The sequence below is a fragment of the Falco cherrug genome, chromosome 16 (genome assembly GCF_023634085.1).
Source record: "Falco cherrug isolate bFalChe1 chromosome 16, bFalChe1.pri, whole genome shotgun sequence".
NCBI lineage: Eukaryota > Metazoa > Chordata > Aves > Falconiformes > Falconidae > Falco > Falco cherrug.
In genome coordinates, this window is record NC_073712.1 from 1,910,292 (window position 1) to 1,926,274 (window position 15,983).

General features: G+C 62.9%; 1 protein-coding gene across 11 annotated transcripts in view; it reads left to right on the plus strand.

The window, feature by feature from the left end:
• The window catches only part of CACNA1S (calcium voltage-gated channel subunit alpha1 S), a 147,558-nt gene that overhangs the window by 63,448 nt on the left and 68,127 nt on the right, over positions 1 to 15,983 (plus strand). For 4 of the 11 annotated variants that reach the window (XM_055728112.1, XM_055728114.1, XM_055728116.1 and 1 more), the window contains exon 1: positions 15,134 to 15,983. The exons of 1 other annotated variant lie outside the window; for it this stretch is intronic. The gene's annotated coding sequence lies outside the window, so the exon portion shown is untranslated. Of the gene's footprint in view, positions 1 to 14,840; positions 15,027 to 15,132 lie in introns of those variants that run through there. 6 more of the 11 variants (XM_055728120.1, XM_055728119.1, XM_055728121.1 and 3 more) reach the window with 3 other exon arrangements.

Below are 15,983 nucleotides of genomic sequence, written 5' to 3' on the forward strand. Positions count from 1 at the left end.
CGTGCGTCTGGGCCGATGACGCAATCCCGCTTTGGCGCATGCGCAGAAGGGCTTTCTGGCCAAGGAAGGTCGGCGCATGCGCAGAAGCGGCTTTGACCCTTAGGGGCGGGGCGTCTGGGCCGATGACGCAATCCCGCTTTGGCGCATGCGCAGAAGGGCTTTCTGGCCAAGGAAGGTCGGCGCATGCGCAGAAGCGGCTTTGACCCTTAGGGGCGGGGCTTCCGGCCCCCTGCGTCTGGGCCGATGACGCAATCCCGCTTTGGCGCATGCGCAGAAGCCTTTCTGGCCGACCGAGGGCGGCGCATGCGCAGAAGCGGCTTTGACCCCCTAGGGGCGGGGCTTCCGGCCTCGTGCGTAGGGGCAGATGGCGCATCCGGCCCGGGAAAGGTGGGTTCACTCCCGGCCCGCGCGGCGCGCTGGAGCGGCCGTGGAGGTGCGGAGCCTTCGCCGGGAGCCCGGAAGACTTTCGGGCCGGGACGTGCGGCGGCGCGCTCGGGCTGAAGGGCGGCCGGGGGCCGGCGGGCAGCGGCCCGGTCGGGGGGGGGATGTGGCGGCCCGGCGCTCGGCCGCGGCAGGGAGCGCCTGGTGCCGGCGGCGGGCGGGCTGAGGCAGGCGGGCGGCCCGGCCCGGGACCGGCGGGGCTGCCGCCGGTTCTCGTCTCCCCGGCAGGGACGGTGGTCAGCGGGCTCCTCACGGGGCTGCCCTTTTCTGGGTGGGTGGTTTTTTGTTTGTTTTTTTTTTTTGTTTGTTTGTTTTTTTTGTTTTTTTTTTTTTTTCTCTCGGAGCCGCGCCGCTACCTCGGCGAGGAGCGGCGGCGGGGCGGCCCCGGTGCTCGCTCGTGGCGGCGGCGCCCGGGAGAGGGGTCGGCCCGCGCCGCCCCGCCGCCCACCCGCCGCCGCCTGCGGGCTGCCCGGGCAGCCGCCGCAGCCCTGCGCGGGGCTTTGTCTTTCCCCCAGCCGCTGGCCTGAGCCGTGGCAGCCGGCTGGGGCTGCCGGCCCCCGCGGGCCGCAGAGAGGCTGCCTCGGGGCCTGCGGTAACGCTGTCGCGGGGGGGGGGGTGGGGGGGGTGGGGGGGGTGTTGTGGCTCAGGAGCCTCTTCCCGCCCCTGCGAGCGGGCCAGAGCAAGAAAAGGCAGCCGGCAGCGGAATCCCCAGCCGTCGCCCCCGACTGCTGCTTTCTCCGCAAGCCTTTTAACTGCCGGGGAGGGCTGGGAGGCAGCGGCAGCTCAGGTGTCTGGCTGATCTTGTGTCGTGACAGTCAGCTCCGGGGCCGGAGCAGCCGAGGGGAAGAGGCCTTTTGGTTTGCTTCCCCGCGAAACCGGGGCCTTTTGTTTTCCCTTTGTCCCTAGGTTCGTCCGGAAGCGTCCGTCGACAAGTCAAGGGGAGCGGAACCGAAGGTCGCTCGAGATGTTACTTCGCCACGCGTGCCTCGTGCTTGCGAGTCGGACTGCTGACTACGGAGGGATCCCTTTTGTAGCCGCCGAGGGCCCGCGAGGCTCCGTGTGCCCGCCGCTGCCGAGTGCTGCGCTGCGGCTCGGGCAACGGCCGGGGAGGAATCGTCGGTCCCTCGTGGTAACGCAGCCGGGCCTGCTAGGCGCTTAAAGCAGCGCGTCCGGCCGGGCAGTATTGTTTTCCGAGGCTGTAAAGGAGCCCGAGGTATAAACCCGCTTGACGTTTCCGTACGGCGGTGCGCTTTGTCGGAGAGCTGGGCCCTACTGACGGAGCTGGCACAGGGTTCCCGCGGGACTCCGGCTTTGCCCGTCTCGTGGAAAGGCTCCAGAGCCTGCTTGGGAAGCCGCTTGACAAGGCACGGCTTTGCCGTGATTTTTACGCCGGAATTCCGACGGTAACGCCAATGCCACGTGTTAGCCTTTCTCCAGCAGCTCCTCAAAGCAGAGTGAGCCTTAAGAATCGGATTGCCTTTTAACGAAATTCGAAACAAAGCGGCGGGGTGAAGCGGCTGGAAGCGTCCTGCCAGTCTGCCGTGGGTATCGCTGCCGTGCGTGTTACCTGCCTGTCTGCCGATCGCTCCTGCCTCTTGTTGTGGCCCGGTAATTCCTCTGGGGAAGGCGTTGGGCTCTGACCGCAGCGCACCCCGACTCCCTCCTGACCCCGGCGAGACGTGATCGGTGTTTGCCTTCCTCCCCTTTCACAGGGCCTCGGCTGTTGCGTGCAGAGAAGCTGTCAGCCTTGTGAGAGAGCACGCCGCCGGCAAGCGCATCGTGGTGCTTCGGTACCGAGCTGAGGCCGCAGGCGTCCGTCTTTTGTTTGCGAAAAGGGATCGCGAGGAAAGGTGCTGGCCTCGGAGGGGGAGAGGTGGCCGGGGAACAGGTAGGAGGCAGCTCTTTCAACCGGTTTTAGGCTTAACTCCTGGGTGCCTGAGCACGGTTCTGGGCTTCGGGGGGGTTGGCTTTCGGCTTTTCGCCTTCAGCGCGTCCTCCGTCACCGCTGTCGGCGCGCGCTGAGCTGCGGCTCAGGGGACTGCGGCGATACAGGCCGTGTGCGTGCCAGCCGTCCTCAAGGCTAGAGCTGTATTCTGCTTGTTACCCTGATGAAAGCGTTTCTTTTTTTCTAGGGGGCGTTCCCACAAGGCAGTGGTGTGGAGCCGAAGGGGACTGCGACGGAACGGTGACGGAGCCGTTTGGACCGAGTCTTGAAGATAGATCGCTCGGGTTTTTGTCCGAGGAAACTGCGTCTCGAGACGGTCCTATCGCTCGCTGGCAACGTGGTAGGAAACTGCTTTGTTGATCTTGACGGCGCAGTGTGTTGGGAGTATTAAGATTCCTCGAGAGATCAGAAGCGAGTAGGTTGTTTCTCTAAGGGAAAGGGGAATAGGCCTGTATCGTTAAAGGAAAGACTCAGAGTGGGTTTTGTTTCTCTCAAGTACAAAGCGCCCCATCTCAAGGGATTGCAAAGTCTGAAACGATGGTTCAAAAGCAGACTTGTGCTGTTTGCAAAGCGTCTGTTGCACTGCTCAAAGACAAAAGACGCTCACCCGAGAAAGTTTTTGGAAACCGATGTCCGATAGGCACGGGGAAAGAGCTGCAGAGGTTTACGTATCGTCTGTCGAATTCTGTTCTCTTTCGTGCCCTTCCATTTTACGATAAAAGCTTTCGTGACCCCTTTTCCCGTTCAGGCACTGTTGCTAGTGTTTTTATAAGGGGGGAAAAAAAAGCGTATGCCTGGTCTCTCGAGTGATTATTATTTTTAATTTTTTTTTTCTTTTTCTCTAGACTAGTGGAATCGAGAATGTTCGCTGTAAGAACTTCATCCACCGGGATGGGAAGCCAGGCAACTTCCGAACGGGCCGTGGGCAGAGTTCCCTTCTTGATGCCATGCCTCTAATAAACTGTGCAGTCTCGTTAGCTAGACGGGCTGCAGTACCCAATTTTTTTCGCCAGGTGGCAGCACGGCCTCGCAGGCGGAGTAAGGGCAGCGCATGCGCAGACGCGGCTTGACGCCGAAGGGGCGGGGCTTCCGGCCCCGTGCGTCTGGGCCGATGACGCAATCCCGCTTTGGCGCATGCGCAGAAGGGCTTTCTGGCCAAGGAAGGTCGGCGCATGCGCAGAAGCGGCTTTGACCCTTAGGGGCGGGGCGTCTGGGCCGATGACGCAATCCCGCTTTGGCGCATGCGCAGAAGGGCTTTCTGGCCAAGGAAGGTCGGCGCATGCGCAGAAGCGGCTTTGACCCTTAGGGGCGGGGCTTCCGGCCCCCTGCGTCTGGGCCGATGACGCAATCCCGCTTTGGCGCATGCGCAGAAGCCTTTCTGGCCGACCGAGGGCGGCGCATGCGCAGAAGCGGCTTTGACCCCCTAGGGGCGGGGCTTCCGGCCTCGTGCGTAGGGGCAGATGGCGCATCCGGCCCGGGAAAGGTGGGTTCACTCCCGGCCCGCGCGGCGCGCTGGAGCGGCCGTGGAGGTGCGGAGCCTTCGCCGGGAGCCCGGAAGACTTTCGGGCCGGGACGTGCGGCGGCGCGCTCGGGCTGAAGGGCGGCCGGGGGCCGGCGGGCAGCGGCCCGGTCGGGGGGGGGATGTGGCGGCCCGGCGCTCGGCCGCGGCAGGGAGCGCCTGGTGCCGGCGGCGGGCGGGCTGAGGCAGGCGGGCGGCCCGGCCCGGGACCGGCGGGGCTGCCGCCGGTTCTCGTCTCCCCGGCAGGGACGGTGGTCAGCGGGCTCCTCACGGGGCTGCCCTTTTCTGGGTGGGTGGTTTTTTGTTTGTTTTTTTTTTTTGTTTGTTTGTTTTTTTTGTTTTTTTTTTTTTTTCTCTCGGAGCCGCGCCGCTACCTCGGCGAGGAGCGGCGGCGGGGCGGCCCCGGTGCTCGCTCGTGGCGGCGGCGCCCGGGAGAGGGGTCGGCCCGCGCCGCCCCGCCGCCCACCCGCCGCCGCCTGCGGGCTGCCCGGGCAGCCGCCGCAGCCCTGCGCGGGGCTTTGTCTTTCCCCCAGCCGCTGGCCTGAGCCGTGGCAGCCGGCTGGGGCTGCCGGCCCCCGCGGGCCGCAGAGAGGCTGCCTCGGGGCCTGCGGTAACGCTGTCGCGGGGGGGGGGTGGGGGGGGTGGGGGGGGTGTTGTGGCTCAGGAGCCTCTTCCCGCCCCTGCGAGCGGGCCAGAGCAAGAAAAGGCAGCCGGCAGCGGAATCCCCAGCCGTCGCCCCCGACTGCTGCTTTCTCCGCAAGCCTTTTAACTGCCGGGGAGGGCTGGGAGGCAGCGGCAGCTCAGGTGTCTGGCTGATCTTGTGTCGTGACAGTCAGCTCCGGGGCCGGAGCAGCCGAGGGGAAGAGGCCTTTTGGTTTGCTTCCCCGCGAAACCGGGGCCTTTTGTTTTCCCTTTGTCCCTAGGTTCGTCCGGAAGCGTCCGTCGACAAGTCAAGGGGAGCGGAACCGAAGGTCGCTCGAGATGTTACTTCGCCACGCGTGCCTCGTGCTTGCGAGTCGGACTGCTGACTACGGAGGGATCCCTTTTGTAGCCGCCGAGGGCCCGCGAGGCTCCGTGTGCCCGCCGCTGCCGAGTGCTGCGCTGCGGCTCGGGCAACGGCCGGGGAGGAATCGTCGGTCCCTCGTGGTAACGCAGCCGGGCCTGCTAGGCGCTTAAAGCAGCGCGTCCGGCCGGGCAGTATTGTTTTCCGAGGCTGTAAAGGAGCCCGAGGTATAAACCCGCTTGACGTTTCCGTACGGCGGTGCGCTTTGTCGGAGAGCTGGGCCCTACTGACGGAGCTGGCACAGGGTTCCCGCGGGACTCCGGCTTTGCCCGTCTCGTGGAAAGGCTCCAGAGCCTGCTTGGGAAGCCGCTTGACAAGGCACGGCTTTGCCGTGATTTTTACGCCGGAATTCCGACGGTAACGCCAATGCCACGTGTTAGCCTTTCTCCAGCAGCTCCTCAAAGCAGAGTGAGCCTTAAGAATCGGATTGCCTTTTAACGAAATTCGAAACAAAGCGGCGGGGTGAAGCGGCTGGAAGCGTCCTGCCAGTCTGCCGTGGGTATCGCTGCCGTGCGTGTTACCTGCCTGTCTGCCGATCGCTCCTGCCTCTTGTTGTGGCCCGGTAATTCCTCTGGGGAAGGCGTTGGGCTCTGACCGCAGCGCACCCCGACTCCCTCCTGACCCCGGCGAGACGTGATCGGTGTTTGCCTTCCTCCCCTTTCACAGGGCCTCGGCTGTTGCGTGCAGAGAAGCTGTCAGCCTTGTGAGAGAGCACGCCGCCGGCAAGCGCATCGTGGTGCTTCGGTACCGAGCTGAGGCCGCAGGCGTCCGTCTTTTGTTTGCGAAAAGGGATCGCGAGGAAAGGTGCTGGCCTCGGAGGGGGAGAGGTGGCCGGGGAACAGGTAGGAGGCAGCTCTTTCAACCGGTTTTAGGCTTAACTCCTGGGTGCCTGAGCACGGTTCTGGGCTTCGGGGGGGTTGGCTTTCGGCTTTTCGCCTTCAGCGCGTCCTCCGTCACCGCTGTCGGCGCGCGCTGAGCTGCGGCTCAGGGGACTGCGGCGATACAGGCCGTGTGCGTGCCAGCCGTCCTCAAGGCTAGAGCTGTATTCTGCTTGTTACCCTGATGAAAGCGTTTCTTTTTTTCTAGGGGGCGTTCCCACAAGGCAGTGGTGTGGAGCCGAAGGGGACTGCGACGGAACGGTGACGGAGCCGTTTGGACCGAGTCTTGAAGATAGATCGCTCGGGTTTTTGTCCGAGGAAACTGCGTCTCGAGACGGTCCTATCGCTCGCTGGCAACGTGGTAGGAAACTGCTTTGTTGATCTTGACGGCGCAGTGTGTTGGGAGTATTAAGATTCCTCGAGAGATCAGAAGCGAGTAGGTTGTTTCTCTAAGGGAAAGGGGAATAGGCCTGTATCGTTAAAGGAAAGACTCAGAGTGGGTTTTGTTTCTCTCAAGTACAAAGCGCCCCATCTCAAGGGATTGCAAAGTCTGAAACGATGGTTCAAAAGCAGACTTGTGCTGTTTGCAAAGCGTCTGTTGCACTGCTCAAAGACAAAAGACGCTCACCCGAGAAAGTTTTTGGAAACCGATGTCCGATAGGCACGGGGAAAGAGCTGCAGAGGTTTACGTATCGTCTGTCGAATTCTGTTCTCTTTCGTGCCCTTCCATTTTACGATAAAAGCTTTCGTGACCCCTTTTCCCGTTCAGGCACTGTTGCTAGTGTTTTTATAAGGGGGGAAAAAAAAGCGTATGCCTGGTCTCTCGAGTGATTATTATTTTTAATTTTTTTTTTCTTTTTCTCTAGACTAGTGGAATCGAGAATGTTCGCTGTAAGAACTTCATCCACCGGGATGGGAAGCCAGGCAACTTCCGAACGGGCCGTGGGCAGAGTTCCCTTCTTGATGCCATGCCTCTAATAAACTGTGCAGTCTCGTTAGCTAGACGGGCTGCAGTACCCAATTTTTTTCGCCAGGTGGCAGCACGGCCTCGCAGGCGGAGTAAGGGCAGCGCATGCGCAGACGCGGCTTGACGCCGAAGGGGCGGGGCTTCCGGCCCCGTGCGTCTGGGCCGATGACGCAATCCCGCTTTGGCGCATGCGCAGAAGGGCTTTCTGGCCAAGGAAGGTCGGCGCATGCGCAGAAGCGGCTTTGACCCTTAGGGGCGGGGCTTCCGGCCCCCTGCGTCTGGGCCGATGACGCAATCCCGCTTTGGCGCATGCGCAGAAGCCTTTCTGGCCGACCGAGGGCGGCGCATGCGCAGAAGCGGCTTTGACCCCCTAGGGGCGGGGCTTCCGGCCTCGTGCGTAGGGGCAGATGGCGCATCCGGCCCGGGAAAGGTGGGTTCACTCCCGGCCCGCGCGGCGCGCTGGAGCGGCCGTGGAGGTGCGGAGCCTTCGCCGGGAGCCCGGAAGACTTTCGGGCCGGGACGTGCGGCGGCGCGCTCGGGCTGAAGGGCGGCCGGGGGCCGGCGGGCAGCGGCCCGGTCGGGGGGGGGATGTGGCGGCCCGGCGCTCGGCCGCGGCAGGGAGCGCCTGGTGCCGGCGGCGGGCGGGCTGAGGCAGGCGGGCGGCCCGGCCCGGGACCGGCGGGGCTGCCGCCGGTTCTCGTCTCCCCGGCAGGGACGGTGGTCAGCGGGCTCCTCACGGGGCTGCCCTTTTCTGGGTGGGTGGTTTTTTGTTTGTTTTTTTTTTTTGTTTGTTTGTTTTTTTTGTTTTTTTTTTTTTTTTCTCTCGGAGCCGCGCCGCTACCTCGGCGAGGAGCGGCGGCGGGGCGGCCCCGGTGCTCGCTCGTGGCGGCGGCGCCCGGGAGAGGGGTCGGCCCGCGCCGCCCCGCCGCCCACCCGCCGCCGCCTGCGGGCTGCCCGGGCAGCCGCCGCAGCCCTGCGCGGGGCTTTGTCTTTCCCCCAGCCGCTGGCCTGAGCCGTGGCAGCCGGCTGGGGCTGCCGGCCCCCGCGGGCCGCAGAGAGGCTGCCTCGGGGCCTGCGGTAACGCTGTCGCGGGGGGGGGGGTGGGGGGGTGGGGGGGGTGTTGTGGCTCAGGAGCCTCTTCCCGCCCCTGCGAGCGGGCCAGAGCAAGAAAAGGCAGCCGGCAGCGGAATCCCCAGCCGTCGCCCCCGACTGCTGCTTTCTCCGCAAGCCTTTTAACTGCCGGGGAGGGCTGGGAGGCAGCGGCAGCTCAGGTGTCTGGCTGATCTTGTGTCGTGACAGTCAGCTCCGGGGCCGGAGCAGCCGAGGGGAAGAGGCCTTTTGGTTTGCTTCCCCGCGAAACCGGGGCCTTTTGTTTTCCCTTTGTCCCTAGGTTCGTCCGGAAGCGTCCGTCGACAAGTCAAGGGGAGCGGAACCGAAGGTCGCTCGAGATGTTACTTCGCCACGCGTGCCTCGTGCTTGCGAGTCGGACTGCTGACTACGGAGGGATCCCTTTTGTAGCCGCCGAGGGCCCGCGAGGCTCCGTGTGCCCGCCGCTGCCGAGTGCTGCGCTGCGGCTCGGGCAACGGCCGGGGAGGAATCGTCGGTCCCTCGTGGTAACGCAGCCGGGCCTGCTAGGCGCTTAAAGCAGCGCGTCCGGCCGGGCAGTATTGTTTTCCGAGGCTGTAAAGGAGCCCGAGGTATAAACCCGCTTGACGTTTCCGTACGGCGGTGCGCTTTGTCGGAGAGCTGGGCCCTACTGACGGAGCTGGCACAGGGTTCCCGCGGGACTCCGGCTTTGCCCGTCTCGTGGAAAGGCTCCAGAGCCTGCTTGGGAAGCCGCTTGACAAGGCACGGCTTTGCCGTGATTTTTACGCCGGAATTCCGACGGTAACGCCAATGCCACGTGTTAGCCTTTCTCCAGCAGCTCCTCAAAGCAGAGTGAGCCTTAAGAATCGGATTGCCTTTTAACGAAATTCGAAACAAAGCGGCGGGGTGAAGCGGCTGGAAGCGTCCTGCCAGTCTGCCGTGGATATCGCTGCCGTGCGTGTTACCTGCCTGTCTGCCGATCGCTCCTGCCTCTTGTTGTGGCCCGGTAATTCCTCTGGGGAAGGCGTTGGGCTCTGACCGCAGCGCACCCCGACTCCCTCCTGACCCCGGCGAGACGTGATCGGTGTTTGCCTTCCTCCCCTTTCACAGGGCCTCGGCTGTTGCGTGCAGAGAAGCTGTCAGCCTTGTGAGAGAGCACGCCGCCGGCAAGCGCATCGTGGTGCTTCGGTACCGAGCTGAGGCCGCAGGCGTCCGTCTTTTGTTTGCGAAAAGGGATCGCGAGGAAAGGTGCTGGCCTCGGAGGGGGAGAGGTGGCCGGGGAACAGGTAGGAGGCAGCTCTTTCAACCGGTTTTAGGCTTAACTCCTGGGTGCCTGAGCACGGTTCTGGGCTTCGGGGGGGTTGGCTTTCGGCTTTTCGCCTTCAGCGCGTCCTCCGTCACCGCTGTCGGCGCGCGCTGAGCTGCGGCTCAGGGGACTGCGGCGATACAGGCCGTGTGCGTGCCAGCCGTCCTCAAGGCTAGAGCTGTATTCTGCTTGTTACCCTGATGAAAGCGTTTCTTTTTTTCTAGGGGGCGTTCCCACAAGGCAGTGGTGTGGAGCCGAAGGGGACTGCGACGGAACGGTGACGGAGCCGTTTGGACCGAGTCTTGAAGATAGATCGCTCGGGTTTTTGTCCGAGGAAACTGCGTCTCGAGACGGTCCTATCGCTCGCTGGCAACGTGGTAGGAAACTGCTTTGTTGATCTTGACGGCGCAGTGTGTTGGGAGTATTAAGATTCCTCGAGAGATCAGAAGCGAGTAGGTTGTTTCTCTAAGGGAAAGGGGAATAGGCCTGTATCGTTAAAGGAAAGACTCAGAGTGGGTTTTGTTTCTCTCAAGTACAAAGCGCCCCATCTCAAGGGATTGCAAAGTCTGAAACGATGGTTCAAAAGCAGACTTGTGCTGTTTGCAAAGCGTCTGTTGCACTGCTCAAAGACAAAAGACGCTCACCCGAGAAAGTTTTTGGAAACCGATGTCCGATAGGCACGGGGAAAGAGCTGCAGAGGTTTACGTATCGTCTGTCGAATTCTGTTCTCTTTCGTGCCCTTCCATTTTACGATAAAAGCTTTCGTGACCCCTTTTCCCGTTCAGGCACTGTTGCTAGTGTTTTTATAAGGGGGGAAAAAAAAGCGTATGCCTGGTCTCTCGAGTGATTATTATTTTTTATTTTTTTTTTCTTTTTCTCTAGACTAGTGGAATCGAGAATGTTCGCTGTAAGAACTTCATCCACCGGGATGGGAAGCCAGGCAACTTCCGAACGGGCCGTGGGCAGAGTTCCCTTCCTGATGCCATGCCTCTAATAAACTGTGCAGTCTCGTTAGCTAGACGGGCTGCAGTACCCAATTTTTTTCGCCAGGTGGCAGCACGGCCTCGCAGGCGGAGTAAGGGCAGCGCATGCGCAGACGCGGCTTGACGCCGAAGGGGCGGGGCTTCCGGCCCCGTGCGTCTGGGCCGATGACGCAATCCCGCTTTGGCGCATGCGCAGAAGGGCTTTCTGGCCAAGGAAGGTCGGCGCATGCGCAGAAGCGGCTTTGACCCTTAGGGGCGGGGCTTCCGGCCCCCTGCGTCTGGGCCGATGACGCAATCCCGCTTTGGCGCATGCGCAGAAGCCTTTCTGGCCGACCGAGGGCGGCGCATGCGCAGAAGCGGCTTTGACCCCCCTAGGGGCGGGGCTTCCGGCCTCGTGCGTAGGGGCAGATGGCGCATCCGGCCCGGGAAAGGCGGGTTCACTCCCGGCCCGCGCGGCGCGCTGGAGCGGCCGTGGAGGTGCGGAGCCTTCGCCGGGAGCCCGGAAGACTTTCGGGCCGGGACGTGCGGCGGCGCGCTCGGGCTGAAGGGCGGCCGGGGGCCGGCGGGCAGCGGCCCGGTCGGGGGGGGGATGTGGCGGCCCGGCGCTCGGCCGCGGCAGGGAGCGCCTGGTGCCGGCGGCGGGCGGGCTGAGGCAGGCGGGCGGCCCGGCCCGGGACCGGCGGGGCTGCCGCCGGTTCTCGTCTCCCCGGCAGGGACGGTGGTCAGCGGGCTCCTCACGGGGCTGCCCTTTTCTGGGTGGGTGGTTTTTTGTTTGTTTTTTTTTTTTGTTTGTTTGTTTTTTTTGTTTTTTTTTTTTTTTTCTCTCGGAGCCGCGCCGCTACCTCGGCGAGGAGCGGCGGCGGGGCGGCCCCGGTGCTCGCTCGTGGCGGCGGCGCCCGGGAGAGGGGTCGGCCCGCGCCGCCCCGCCGCCCACCCGCCGCCGCCTGCGGGCTGCCCGGGCAGCCGCCGCAGCCCTGCGCGGGGCTTTGTCTTTCCCCCAGCCGCTGGCCTGAGCCGTGGCAGGCGGCTGGGGCTGCCGGCCCCCGCGGGCCGCAGAGAGGCTGCCTCGGGGCCTGCGGTAACGCTGTCGCGGGGGGGGGGGTGGGGGGGTGGGGGGGGGTGTTGTGGCTCAGGAGCCTCTTCCCACCCCTGCGAGCGGGCCAGAGCAAGAAAAGGCAGCCGGCAGCGGAATCCCCAGCCGTCGCCCCCGACTGCTGCTTTCTCCGCAAGCCTTTTAACTGCCGGGGAGGGCTGGGAGGCAGCGGCAGCTCAGGTGTCTGGCTGATCTTGTGTCGTGACAGTCAGCTCCGGGGCCGGAGCAGCCGAGGGGAAGAGGCCTTTTGGTTTGCTTCCCCGCGAAACCGGGGCCTTTTGTTTTCCCTTTGTCCCTAGGTTCGTCCGGAAGCGTCCGTCGACAAGTCAAGGGGAGCGGAACCGAAGGTCGCTCGAGATGTTACTTCGCCACGCGTGCCTCGTGCTTGCGAGTCGGACTGCTGACTACGGAGGGATCCCTTTTGTAGCCGCCGAGGGCCCGCGAGGCTCCGTGTGCCCGCCGCTGCCGAGTGCTGCGCTGCGGCTCGGGCAACGGCCGGGGAGGAATCGTCGGTCCCTCGTGGTAACGCAGCCGGGCCTGCTAGGCGCTTAGAGCAGCGCGTCCGGCCGGGCAGTATTGTTTTCCGAGGCTGTAAAGGAGCCCGAGGTATAAACCCGCTTGACGTTTCCGTACGGCGGTGCGCTTTGTCGGAGAGCTGGGCCCTACTGACGGAGCTGGCACAGGGTTCCCGCGGGACTCCGGCTTTGCCCGTCTCGTGGAAAGGCTCCAGAGCCTGCTTGGGAAGCCGCTTGACAAGGCACGGCTTTGCCGTGATTTTTACGCCGGAATTCCGACGGTAACGCCAATGCCACGTGTTAGCCTTTCTCCAGCAGCTCCTCAAAGCAGAGTGAGCCTTAAGAATCGGATTGCCTTTTAACGAAATTCGAAACAAAGCGGCGGGGTGAAGCGGCTGGAAGCGTCCTGCCAGTCTGCCGTGGGTATCGCTGCCGTGCGTGTTACCTGCCTGTCTGCCGATCGCTCCTGCCTCTTGTTGTGGCCCGGTAATTCCTCTGGGGAAGGCGTTGGGCTCTGACCGCAGCGCACCCCGACTCCCTCCTGACCCCGGCGAGACGTGATCGGTGTTTGCCTTCCTCCCCTTTCACAGGGCCTCGGCTGTTGCGTGCAGAGAAGCTGTCAGCCTTGTGAGAGAGCACGCCGCCGGCAAGCGCATCGTGGTGCTTCGGTACCGAGCTGAGGCCGCAGGCGTCCGTCTTTTGTTTGCGAAAAGGGATCGCGAGGAAAGGTGCTGGCCTCGGAGGGGGAGAGGTGGCCGGGGAACAGGTAGGAGGCAGCTCTTTCAACCGGTTTTAGGCTTAACTCCTGGGTGCCTGAGCACGGTTCTGGGCTTCGGGGGGGTTGGCTTTCGGCTTTTCGCCTTCAGCGCGTCCTCCGTCACCGCTGTCGGCGCGCGCTGAGCTGCGGCTCAGGGGACTGCGGCGATACAGGCCGTGTGCGTGCCAGCCGTCCTCAAGGCTAGAGCTGTATTCTGCTTGTTACCCTGATGAAAGCGTTTCTTTTTTTCTAGGGGGCGTTCCCACAAGGCAGTGGTGTGGAGCCGAAGGGGACTGCGACGGAACGGTGACGGAGCCGTTTGGACCGAGTCTTGAAGATAGATCGCTCGGGTTTTTGTCCGAGGAAACTGCGTCTCGAGACGGTCCTATCGCTCGCTGGCAACGTGGTAGGAAACTGCTTTGTTGATCTTGACGGCGCAGTGTGTTGGGAGTATTAAGATTCCTCGAGAGATCAGAAGCGAGTAGGTTGTTTCTCTAAGGGAAAGGGGAATAGGCCTGTATCGTTAAAGGAAAGACTCAGAGTGGGTTTTGTTTCTCTCAAGTACAAAGCGCCCCATCTCAAGGGATTGCAAAGTCTGAAACGATGGTTCAAAAGCAGACTTGTGCTGTTTGCAAAGCGTCTGTTGCACTGCTCAAAGACAAAAGACGCTCACCCGAGAAAGTTTTTGGAAACCGATGTCCGATAGGCACGGGGAAAGAGCTGCAGAGGTTTACGTATCGTCTGTCGAATTCTGTTCTCTTTCGTGCCCTTCCATTTTACGATAAAAGCTTTCGTGACCCCTTTTCCCGTTCAGGCACTGTTGCTAGTGTTTTTATAAGGGGGGAAAAAAAAGCGTATGCCTGGTCTCTCGAGTGATTATTATTTTTTATTTTTTTTTTCTTTTTCTCTAGACTAGTGGAATCGAGAATGTTCGCTGTAAGAACTTCATCCACCGGGATGGGAAGCCAGGCAACTTCCGAACGGGCCGTGGGCAGAGTTCCCTTCTTGATGCCATGCCTCTAATAAACTGTGCAGTCTCGTTAGCTAGACGGGCTGCAGTACCCAATTTTTTTCGCCAGGTGGCAGCACGGCCTCGCAGGCGGAGTAAGGGCAGCGCATGCGCAGACGCGGCTTGACGCCGAAGGGGCGGGGCTTCCGGCCCCGTGCGTCTGGGCCGATGACGCAATCCCGCTTTGGCGCATGCGCAGAAGGGCTTTCTGGCCAAGGAAGGTCGGCGCATGCGCAGAAGCGGCTTTGACCCTTAGGGGCGGGGCTTCCGGCCCCCTGCGTCTGGGCCGATGACGCAATCCGGGTTTGGCGCATGCGCAGAAGCCTTTCTGGCCGACTGAGGGCGGCGCATGCGCAGAAGCGGCTTTGACCCCCTAGGGGCGGGGCTTCCGGCCTCGTGCGTAGGGGCAGATGGCGCATCCGGCCCGGGAAAGGTGGGTTCACTCCCGGCCCGCGCGGCGCGCTGGAGCGGCCGTGGAGGTGCGGAGCCTTCGCCGGGAGCCCGGAAGACTTTCGGGCCGGGACGTGCGGCGGCGCGCTCGGGCTGAAGGGCGGCCGGGGGCCGGCGGGCAGCGGCCCGGTCGGGGGGGATGTGGCGGCCCGGCGCTCGGCCGCGGCAGGGTGCGCCTGGTGCCGGCGGCGGGCGGGCTGAGGCAGGCGGGCGGCCCGGCCCGGGACCGGCGGGGCTGCCGCCGGTTCTCGTCTCCCCGGCAGGGACGGTGGTCAGCGGGCTCCTCACGGGGCTGCCCTTTTCTGGGTGGGTGGTTTTTTGTTTGTTTTTTTTTTTTGTTTGTTTTTTTTTTTTGTTTGTTTGTTTTTTTTGTTTTTTTTTTTTTTTCTCTCGGAGCCGCGCCGCTACCTCGGCGAGGAGCGGCGGCAGGCAGGGCGGCCCCGGTGCTCGCTCGTGGCGGCGGCGCCCGGGAGAGGGGTCGGCCCGCGCCGCCCCGCCGCCCACCCGCCGCCGCCTGCGGGCTGCCCGGGCAGCCGCCGCAGCCCTGCGCGGGGCTTTGTCTTTCCCCCAGCCGCTGGCCTGAGCCGTGGCAGCCGGCTGGGGCTGCCGGCCCCCGCGGGCCGCAGAGAGGCTGCCTCGGGGCCTGCGGTAACGCTGTCGCGGGGTGTGTGTGTGTGTGTGTGTGTGTGTGTGTGTGTGTGGCTCAGGAGCCTCTTCCCGCCCCTGCGAGCGGGCCAGAGCAAGAAAAGGCAGCCGGCAGCGGAATCCCCAGCCGTCGCCCCCGACTGCTGCTTTCTCCGCAAGCCTTTTAACTGCCGGGGAGGGCTGGGAGGCAGCGGCAGCTCAGGTGTCTGGCTGATCTTGTGTCGTGACAGTCAGCTCCGGGGCCGGAGCAGCCGAGGGGAAGAGGCCTTTTGGTTTGCTTCCCAGCGAAACGGGGGTCTTTTGTTTTCCCTTTGTCCCTAGGTTCGTCCGGAAGCGTCCGTCGACAAGTCAAGGGGAGCGGAACCGAAGGTCGCTCGAGATGTTACTTCGCCACGCGTGCCTCGTGCTTGCGAGTCGGACTGCTGACTACGGAGGGATCCCTTTTGTAGCCGCCGAGGGCCCGCGAGGCTCCGTGTGCCCGCCGCTGCCGAGTGCTGCGCTGCGGCTCGGGCAACGGCCGGGGAGGAATTGTCGGTCCCTCGTGGTAACGCAGCCGGGCCTGCTAGGCGCTTAGAGCCGCGCGTCCGGCCGGGCAGTATTGTTTTCCGAGGCTGTAAAGGAGCCCGAGGTATAAACCCGCTTGACGTTTCCGTACGGCGGTGCGCTTTGTCGGAGAGCTCGGCCGTACTGACGGAGCTGGCACAGGGTTCCCTTGGGACTCCAGATTTGACTGTCTCGTTGAAAGGCTCCAGAGCCTGCTTTGGAAGTCACTTGACAAGGCACGGCTTTGCCGTGATTTTTATACTGGAATTCTGACTGTAATAGCAATGCCACGTGTTAGCCTTTCTCCAGAAGTTATTAAAAGCAGAATGAGCGTTAAGAATCTGATTATCTTTTAACTAAATTCAAAACAAAGTGGCGGGGTGAAGTGCGTGGAAGCGTCCTGCAAGTCTGACGTGGGTATCGCTGCCGTGCATGTTATCTGCCTGTCTACTGATCGTTCCTGCCTCTTGTTCTGCTGTGGTAGTTCCTCTGGGTAATGCGTTGGGCTCTGAATGTAGTGCATCTTGACTTCCTCCTGATCCCCTGTGATGTTATCGGTGTTTGCCTTCCTCATGTTTCACAGGGCGTGGGAAGGCTGAAGAGGCTGGAAGCCTCGGCTGTTGTGTGCGAAGAAGCTATGAGCCTTCTAAGAGAGCATGTAGCCAGCAAGCGCATCGTGGTGCTTCGGCACCAAGCCGATATGACAGACCTCAATGTTTTTTGTGAAAAGGGATCACAAGGAAATGTGCTGATGTTGAAGGGGGAAAGGTGGTAGGGGAAGAG